Source organism: Panthera pardus, unplaced genomic scaffold, assembly GCF_024362965.1.
Source record: "Panthera pardus isolate Hobbes unplaced genomic scaffold, ASM2436296v1 HiC_scaffold_27, whole genome shotgun sequence".
In the NCBI taxonomy this organism is placed as follows: domain Eukaryota; kingdom Metazoa; phylum Chordata; class Mammalia; order Carnivora; family Felidae; genus Panthera; species Panthera pardus.
In genome coordinates this window covers 67,715,518-67,725,575 of record NW_026526843.1, presented here as the reverse complement: position 1 = coordinate 67,725,575, position 10,058 = coordinate 67,715,518, and the positions used below count along the sequence as shown (strand labels likewise).

At 36.8% G+C, this 10,058-nt stretch overlaps 1 non-coding gene across 1 annotated transcript; it reads left to right on the top strand.

The window, feature by feature from the left end:
* The first annotated feature begins 3,950 nt into the window (after positions 1–3,950).
* Positions 3,951–4,114, top strand: LOC128774022 (U1 spliceosomal RNA). Its single transcript, XR_008418501.1, has one exon. It is a non-coding gene; the product is annotated as a U1 spliceosomal RNA (small nuclear RNA).
* The last annotated feature ends 5,944 nt before the right edge of the window (positions 4,115–10,058 follow it).

Below are 10,058 nucleotides of genomic sequence, written 5' to 3'. Positions count from 1 at the left end.
TTCTGGATTGTATTTTTTTCTGAGAAGTCAGATATTAGTTTATTTCTGCTTTGAAGTTATACTCTTTTTCTCTGGATTTTTTAAACTAAAAAATTTAACATCTGTTAAAATATACACATCATAAAATTTACTATCTGAACAATTTTTAAGTATACAGTTAAGTAGTGTTAAGCACATTCACATTGTGCAATCAATATCCAGAACTGTTTTTATTTTGAAAACTGAATATCTGTATGTATTAAACATTTCCCCTCATTCCCTGGCAAACAACCTTCTATTTTCTGTGTCTATGAATTTGGCTATTCTCAGTACCTCATAGTGTAATCATGCAGTAGTTGTCTTGTTTTGACTGGCTTATTTCACTCAACATAATGTCCTCAAGGTTTAACCATGGTGTCACATGTGTCAGAATTCTCTTCCTTTTTAAGGCTGAATAATATTCCATTGTATGGAAATACAGTATTTTTTTATACATTTATCCATCAATGAGTACTTGTGTTGCCTCTAACTTTTGGCAATTGTGATTAATGCTGCTACAAACATAGTTTTATAAATATCTCTTTGAGGGGCACCTGGTGGCTCAGTCAGTTGAGTGTCTGACTTCAACTAGGTCATAATCTCATAGTTCCTGGGTTTGAGCCACACGTCGAGCTTTGTGCTGACAGCTCGGAACCTGGAGCCTGCTCAAATTCTGTGTCTCCCTCTCTCTCTGCCCCTCCCCCTTCACATTCTGTCTCTCTCTCTCTCAAAAAATAAATAAAGTATTAAATAAATAAATAAATAAATAAATATCTCTTTGAGACCCTGCTTTCAATTGTGTTGGGGTTATACCCAGAAGTGGAATTGTTGGATCATATGGTACTTCTATTTTTAATGTTTTGAAAAACTACCATACTGTTTCTCTGTATGTTTTTAGGAATTTCTCTTTTTAATCTTTTTTATTTCTAGCAGTTTCATTATAAAGTGCCTAGATTTGTTTTTCTTTTGATTTATATTGCTTGAACTCTAGGGATTTTTGAACTTATGTTGGATATCTTTTCTCAATTTTAGAAATTTATTTCTATAAACACTGCTTCTACCCCATCATTTCTCCTTTTGGGAATCCAATTACACATATGTTAGACTTTCTCACTGTATCCCTTTGTCTTTTACAATTTCTTCTGTGTCTTCCATATTTATGTCCCTTTGAGTTTCATTCTGGATATTTTTCTATCTTTGAGTTTAATGATTCTTTCCAATGCTGTATAAGATTCTCAAACTTGTCATTTATTTCTTGGATGTATTAATCATACAAAAATATTTTTGCTTTTTGGAAACATGTTTATGATACGGTGTTGAATAAAAAAAATGTGCTTTACAAAACATTTTTTTTAGAGATTAAAAAACCTTATAACACACTGCTAACATCATATTCATGCTGAAACACTAGAAGCTTTCCCCCTAAGATCAAGAACAAGACAAGAATGCCCACTTTAACCACTGCTATTTAACTTCATATTGTAAATTCTAGCCAGAATAATTAGGTGGAAGAATAAATAAAAAATATACAAATTGGAAAAGAAGAAGTACAATTTTCTCTATTCCCAGATGACATGACCCTATATAAAGAAAATCACAAAGAATCTTTTTAAAGCTGCTAGAGCTAATAAATTCAGGAAAGATACAAGACATAAAATAAACAATCAAAAACCAGTTGTGTTTCTCACTGAAAACTATAGAAAACTTATGAAAGAAATTGAAGAAGACACACAAAAAAATGGAAAAATACTCCATGCACGTGGAGTGGAAGAACAAATATTGTTAAAATGTCAATACTAACCAAAGCAATCTACATATTCGATGCAATCCCTATCAAAATAACACCAGCATTCTTCACAGAGCTAGAACAAACAATCCTAAAATTTGTATGGAACCAGAAAAGACCCAAATAGCCAAAGCAATCTTGAAAAAGAAAACCAAAGCTAGAGGCATTCCAATCTCAGACAGCAAGATATATTACAAAGCTGTAATCATCAAGAAAGTATGGTACTGGCACAAAAACAGACACTTAGATCAATGGAACAGAACAGAAAACCCAGAAATGGACCAAAAAACATATGTCCAACTAATCTTTGAGAAATAAGGAAAGAATATCCAATGGAATAAAGACAGTCTCTTCAGCAAATGGTGCTGGGAAACCTGGACAATGACATGCATAAAAATGAACCTGGTCCACTTTCTTACACCATACACAAACTCAAAGTGGATGAAACACCTAAACGTAAGACAAGAAGCCTTCAAAATCCTAGAGGAGAAAGTAGGCAAAAACCTCTTTGAACTCGGCCACAGCAACTTCTTACTCAACACGTCTCCAGAGGCAAGGGAAAAAAAGCAAAAATGAGCTATTGGGACCTCATCAAAATAAAAAGCTTCTGCACAGCGAAGGAAACAATCAGCAAAACTAAAAGGCAACCAATAGAATGGGAGAAGATATTTACAAATGACATATCAGATAAAGGGTTAGTTTCCAAAATCTACAAAGAATTTATCAAACTCAACACCCAAAAAACAAATAATCCAGTGAAAAAATGGGCAAAAGACATGAATAGACACTTCTCCAAAGAAGACATCCAGATGGCCAACTGACACATGAAACAATGCTCAACATCATTCATCATCAGGGAAAGACAAATCAAAACAACAATGAGATACCACCTCACACCTGTCAGAATGGCTAACATTAACAACTCAGGCAACAACAGATATTGGCAAGGATGTGGAGAAAGAGGATCTCTTTTGCACTGCTGGTGGGAATGCAAACTGGTGCAGCCACTCTAGAAAACAGTATGGAGGTTCCTCAAAAAATTAAAAATAGAACTACCCTATGACCCAGTAATTGCACTACTAGGTATTTATCCAGGGGATACAGATGTGCTGCTTTGAAGGGGCACATGCACCCCAATGTTTATAGCAGCACTATTGACACTAGCCAAAGTATGGAAAGAGCCCAGATGTTAATCGATGGGTGAATGGATAAAGAAGACACACACACACACACACACACACACAAAATGGAGTATTACTTGGCAATCAAAAAGAATAAAATCTTGCCATTTGCAACTACATGGATGGAACTAGAGGGAATTATGCTAAGTGAAATTAGTCAGAGAAGGTCAGTCAGTCATATCATGTGACTTCATTCATATGAGGAATTTAAGATACAAAACAGATGAACATAAGGGAAGGGAAGCAAAAATAATATAAAAACAGGTAGGGGGACAAAACAGAAGAGACTCTCAAATATAGAGAACAAACAGAGGGTTGCTGGAGGGGTTGTGGGAGGGGGGAGATGGGCTAAATGGGTAAGGGGCATTAAGGAATCTACTCCTGAAATCATTGTTGCACTATATGCTAACTAACTTGGATATAAATTTAAAAATTAATTGATTTATAAAACAAACAAACAAACAAACAAAAGTTGTGTTTCTATACCAGCAACGAAAAATCCAAAAGAGAAATTAAGAAAACAATTCCATTTATAATAGCATGCAATAGAATAAAATATCTAGGAACAACTTAACAAAGGAGGTTAAATACTTATACACTGAAAATTATAAAATATTCCTGAAATAAATTAACTATGACCCAAGGAAATGGAAACACATCCCATGTTCATGGATTAGCAGACTTAATATTGTTAAGATGCCAGTATGATCTAAAGCATCTGCAGATTGAATGCAATCTCTATCAAAATGGATTTAAAAAAATGCTATCAAAAAAATGACTTTTGTAGAAATGTAGAAATGGAAAAGCCAATCCTCAAATTCATATGGAATTGCAAAGGACTCCAAATAACCAAAACAATCTTTAAAAGGAAATAAAGTTGGAGGACTCAGCTTCTCATTCCAAAGTTTATTACAAAGCTATAGTAATTAAAGCAATGTAATCCTGGCATAAAGATAGATATATAGATGCTTACCTGGCAGGGGAGATACCAATATCACGAAAGGGGTTTTCCCAGGGCGAGGCTTATCCATTGTACTCTGGATGTGCTGACTCCAGCGATTTCCCCAAATGTGGGAAACTGGACTACATAATTTGTGGTAGTGGGTGACTGCGTTTGCACTTTCCCCTAAAAAAAAAAAAAAAGATAGACATATAGACAAATAGAATTGAGAGTACAGATATAAACTGAAATACCTATGATCAATTGATTTTCAACAAGGGGGTAAAGACTGTTCAATGGGAGAAAGAAGCCTCTTTAACAGATGGCAATGGGAAAACTAGATATTTAGATGCAAAAGAATGAAGATTGATCCCTACCTCATACCATTTACAAAAATTAACTCCAGAGGGATCAAAGACCTAAAGTAAGTGCTAAACTGTAAAACTCTTAGAGGAAAACAGGACAATCAACTTTCATGATCTTAGATTTGGCAATGCATTCTTAGATATGGCATCAAAAACTTGGACAACAAAAGGAAAAATAAACTGGACTTGACCAAAATTAAAATTCTTGAGCATCAAAGAACATTATTTTAAAAAGTGAAAAGAAAATCTATAGGTTGGGAGAAAATATTTGCAAATCTTATATCTGATAAGGTTTAATATCCAGAGTATATAAAAAAAACTTTTATAACTTAACAATGAAAAGACAATCCTATTAAAAATGGGCAAAACATTTGAAAAGACATTTCTCCAAAGGATATATACAAATGGCCAGTAAATACATGAAAAGATGCTCAACATTGTTAATCATTAGGGAAATACAAATAAAAATCACAGTGAGATCCCACTTCACACCTACCAGGATGGCTATCATAGAAAAAACAAACAGAAAATAAGTAAGTGTTGGCAAGGATAGAAGAAATTAGACCCTCATACATTGTTGGTGGGAATGTAAAATGGTGTAACAGATGTGGAAAGCAGTCTAGTTAGTTCCTTAAAAGGTGAATCATAGAGTTTCATAGCAATTCCACTTTTTGGCATATACCCAAAAGAACCGAAAAAAATAGTATCAAACAGGTACTCTTACACCAATGTTCATTGCAGGATTATTCACAATAGACAAAAGGTGGAAACAACTCAGTGTCCATCAACAGATGAATGGATAAGCACAATGTGATACATAATGCAATGGATTATTACTTAGCCAATAAAAGAAATGGAGTTTTGATACATGCTGCAACATGGATGAACCTTGAAAACATTCTGCTAAGTAAAAGAAGCCAGACACAAGAGGACAAATACTGTATGATTCCACTTATCTGAAATATCTAGAATTGGCAAAGTCATATGGACAAAAAAGTAAATTAGAGGTTACCCGGGGCTTGGGCATGGTGGAAATAGGGAGTTACTGCTTAATGGTTACAGGGTTTTTGTTTTAGGTGATGAAAAAGTTTTGGAAACAGATAGTAGTAATGGTTGCACAATATTGTGGATAATAATGCCAGTGAATTGTACACCTAAAATTGTTAAAATCCTAATTATGCCATACATCTCTTACTACAAAAAATAATTCCAAAAAGTGGTCAATTAACCCAAGAGAAAAAAGAAGTAGAGGCTGGAAAAAACAAAGAAAAGACATAGCAAACTGAAATCAGCTAGCAGGATGATAGATTTTATTTAAATGATATCAATAATTCTGTAAATGTGAAAGATCTATACATACCAGTTAAAAGACAGAGATTGTCGGGCTGGATTAAAAAGCACAACTGGGGGTACCTGGGTGACTCAGTTGGTTAAGTCTGACTTTGGTTCAGGTCATGATCTCACAGTTCGTGGGTTCAAGTCCCGCATCAGGCTCTGTGCTGACAGCTCAGAGCCTGGAGCCTGCTTCAGATTCTGTGTCTCCCTCTCTCTTTGCCTTTCCCCCACTTGCACTCTGTCTCTCTCTCTCTTGAAAATAAATAAAACATTAAAAAAAACACAACCCAACTACATGCTCTCTACAAGAAACCCACTTTAAATGTAAAGAAATAAATTAAAAGTAAAATGGGAGAAAGATATACCATACAGATATTATTATCTAAAGTTGACCTAGCTATGTTAATTTCAGACAAAGCCAAGTTCAGAGCAATGAATATTTTCAGGGATAGAAAGGGACATTGCATAATGATAAAGGTATCAATTTTCAAGAAGATATAACCATCCTAAATATGTATGTACTTAACAAGAGTTTCAAAATTCATGAGGCAAAAACAACTTAAAGGAGAAATAGACGAATCCATAATTATAGTTGAAGATTCCAACATTCCTCTATCAATAATTGATAGAATGAGTAGACAGAAAACCAGTGAAGATATAGATAATATGAAGAACATTATCAACCAACTTGAACCCACTGACACTTATGAAATACTCCACCCAACATAATACAGACCTTAAGTGCACATGGAACAATTACGAAGTTAGACCATATTTGGGGCCATAAGAAACATTTGGCAAATTTGAAATAGAAATCATGCAAATCAGACCATATTGGAATTAAACTAGAAATTATCATTGGGAAGATATCTGGGAAATCCCCAAATTTTTGGAGCTTGAAAAGTATTCTTCTAAATAAGTCAGGGGTCAGAGGAAATTCTCAAGGCAAATTTAATAATATTTTTAATTAAATAAAAATGAAAAGAAAACATATTGAAATTTGTGGGATGTAGCAAAAGTGGTGCTCACCAGGAAATTTATAGCATTAAATATTTATTAGAAAAGAAAATCTCAAATCACTAATTGAGAGCACATGTAGAGGAATTAATATAATGATTGACCATGAAATTTAAGCTGGATAGGGAGGGAAGTGAACACATGAAGGGAAGTGGGAGTGGCAGGTTTAATGAATGGGGCCATAGTACTGTTAGGGTGGAGAAACAATAACATGGGTTAGAAAGGAGGCAGTGTTAGTTGAAAAGTGGGATGTTTGAAGGTGAGAAAAGGGAGGAATAGGGTTTTTTGTTTTGTTTTGTGGTAGTAATTATAAGGTCAGTGGTATGACCATGTGGGTTAGTGGGTTAGTGGGTCAAGTAGGGTGGAGGGCAAGATATTTAGGGGAGAAGAGGTTAAGGAACTGAGAGTCCAGACTATCATTAAGATCATCTATGTGCATACTGCAATGACCCAGAATTATGACAGGAATAATGTTGCAGGGAGTAACAGTGAACTGGGTGCTAAAATCTTCAAGGAAGCAGTGTGAGTCATCCAGGGGTCAGTGGTTGCTCTGAGGACAGACAGTGAGTGATTTAATCTGAGGACCCTCAAAGCTGGGGATTGTTCTTGAGGAGGGAGGGAGGAGAATATCCTGGAAGTGAAAACAAGGAGGATACCTTTGACACTTCCAGGCCTAGTGGTGCTAGAGGTGTGGGAGAGAAGACAGCACCATTTAAAGAGGGTTTCAGGGACACTAAGGACCGTGGAGTTTAATTTCAGTTGAGGGAGAAGATGAAGGGAATATGCAGAGACGCAGTTGCAGAGATAGGGGAATTGGTGATAGCTGTCCATGCATTCTACAAAGCATAGTAGGAAAGGGTTTCAGAAGTTGGGGAGGAGGGATATGGAGTCATAAAAGCAATACACAGAGCTGTCAGACTACACTCAAAGAGAGGAATGGGTCTTGGGAGTCTTAGAGTGACTGACATAAATAGATAAAAGCCATGTTGAGGTTATTTATGATGGTTTCAAGATGAATAGTAATGGTCAGGCCCTGGGAGTGAGAGGTGGTGGTCTGTATCAGTCATGGTTCAGTCAGAGAAACAGAACCAATAGGAGATAAAAATATATAAATATGGTTTATGTGATTGTGATATACACAGTTGAAACTTGAATACATGTTTCAACTGCATGGGTCTACTTATACACAAATATATTTTTGATAAATACAGCACAGTACTGTAAATATAGTTTCTTTTTCTTATGATTTTATTTTTTAAGTGTTTATTATTTTTGAGAGAGAGAGAGGGAGAGAGGGAGAGAGGGAGAGAGGGAGAGAGAGAGAGAGAGAGAGAGAGAATGAGCAGGGGAGGAACAGAGAGGGAGACACAGAATCCCAAGCAGGCTCCAGGCTCTGAGCTGTCAGCACAGAACCTGATGCAGGGCTTGAATTCATGAACCGTGAGATCATGACCTGAGGCAAAGTTGGGTGCTTAACCAACGAGCCACCCAGGCGCCCCTCCTTATGATTTTCTTAATAACATTTTCTTTTCTCTAGCTTCCTTTATTATATGAAGACAATATATAATACATTTAACATACAAAGTGTGTGTTAACCAACTGTTTATATTATTGTTAAGGCTTCTGGTAAACAGTAGTTAAGTTTTTGGGGAGTCAAGAGTTATACACAGATTTTCTTTTTTTAAAAATTTTTTTTTGAGAGAGAGAGAGAGAGGCAGAGAGAGGCAGACAGAGGATCTGAGGCAGGCTCTGCTTTCTCATCACAGAGCCCAATGCGGGGCTCAAACTCACGAACCATGACATCATGACCTGAGCTGAAGTCTGATGCCTAGCCAGTGAGCCACCCAGGCACCCATACATGGATTTTCAACTGCATGGGGGAAGTGTCAGAGCCCCTAACCCCTGCATTGTTTAAGGGTTAGCTGTACTTTGTCTGGAATGTATGATCTTACAATTGCATATAGTGATTGGATAGCCATTTTTAATGTAAATATGGAAACTCAGCTGGGATGTTTGGAGACTGTTCTCTAGGTAACTCCAGGAACTGGACTTACTAAGAAGTTGAGCAAATGTCCATTTTGATTCCTCAAAGTCATGATTCTGAGCTAGATAGTTAGCAGTAGTAGACTTGTACTTATTTAAGATATAGCTGAGATGGTTGGAAAGTGGAGCAACCCATACAAAAGAAGTAGATGAGGTCTGCCACTGGTTATTGCCACAAGTTTGTAATCCAGTTTAATCTAATAAATCCCTTCCTCATGTATTTGCTGAGAAAAGACTTGATAAAGAAGTTGAGACATCTGAATGTCAGGAAGCATTTGGTAAATTAGAAGGCAATTGAGTAAGAGACAAGATTTAGACTATTCCTGATTATATTCTTTGTAAGTACAGAAACTTTGATGCAAGGGCAGGAGGCTCTGTCCCCTCAGAATGGAGAAGGGAGAAAAAAAAATGTACCTTCCTCTTTTATAGTCAGGAAACCACTATTTATACTGCTCTTTTGTGCCAAACACTTTACGTACACTATCTCATGTAATCCTCAGAACAATCCTACAAGGTAAATATTTAATAACCACAAAGGCATAGGCCCTGATCAATCAGAATGGATGCCTTTAGGGGTGCTTGGGTGGCTCAGTTGGTTAAGCGTTCAACTTTGGCTCAGCTCATGATCTCTGATCTCGAGCTTCGTGAGTTCCAGCCCTGCGTTGGGCTCTGTGCTGACAGTTCAGAGCCTGGAGCCTGCTTCAGAATCTGTGACTCCCTCTCTCTCTGCCCCTCTCCCGCTCGTGCTCTGTCTCTCTCTGTTTCTCCAAAAATAAATGTTAAAAAAAAAGAATTGATGCCTTTAGACGATCAGTAGGGCCATACTCATGCACATCAATTGAATATTAGTCTTGTCTATTTTATGGATGAGCAAATTGAGGCACAGTGGGTGTTAAGTAACTTGCCAAGACACAGAGCTAGGGAGCTGGGGATTTGAACTCAGATCAGTGGGTCTCTAAAGCCTACATTTGGCTGTGACCACTATGCTGTGCTGCACAGCTTCGTACTAGAGAAGGAAGGAGAACCACATGTCTAACCATATTTGGATGCCTGATAATGCTGACATGTTACTTATTCAGGTTCCCTAATTAATCCAAAGCCCTGATCTGTGTAACAACTCCCAATTTAAAGTTGTAGAGATGGACATGGCTATTACCTAATGCAGCCTTAATAGCATACACAGAGAAGGCATGTCATCATGTGATGGACACAGCACATCCTGGAGAGATTAAGGACTCTTCCTTACTGCTTCAGGGTTTTGTGGGGAGACAGGAATTTGCAGGGGAGGGGTGCTGGTTGTTAGGTCAGGAGTAGGATAGTCAGGGAGTGTCCCAATATGATTTCTTGTGAGTAAAGCAAGCCTGTTAGAATAA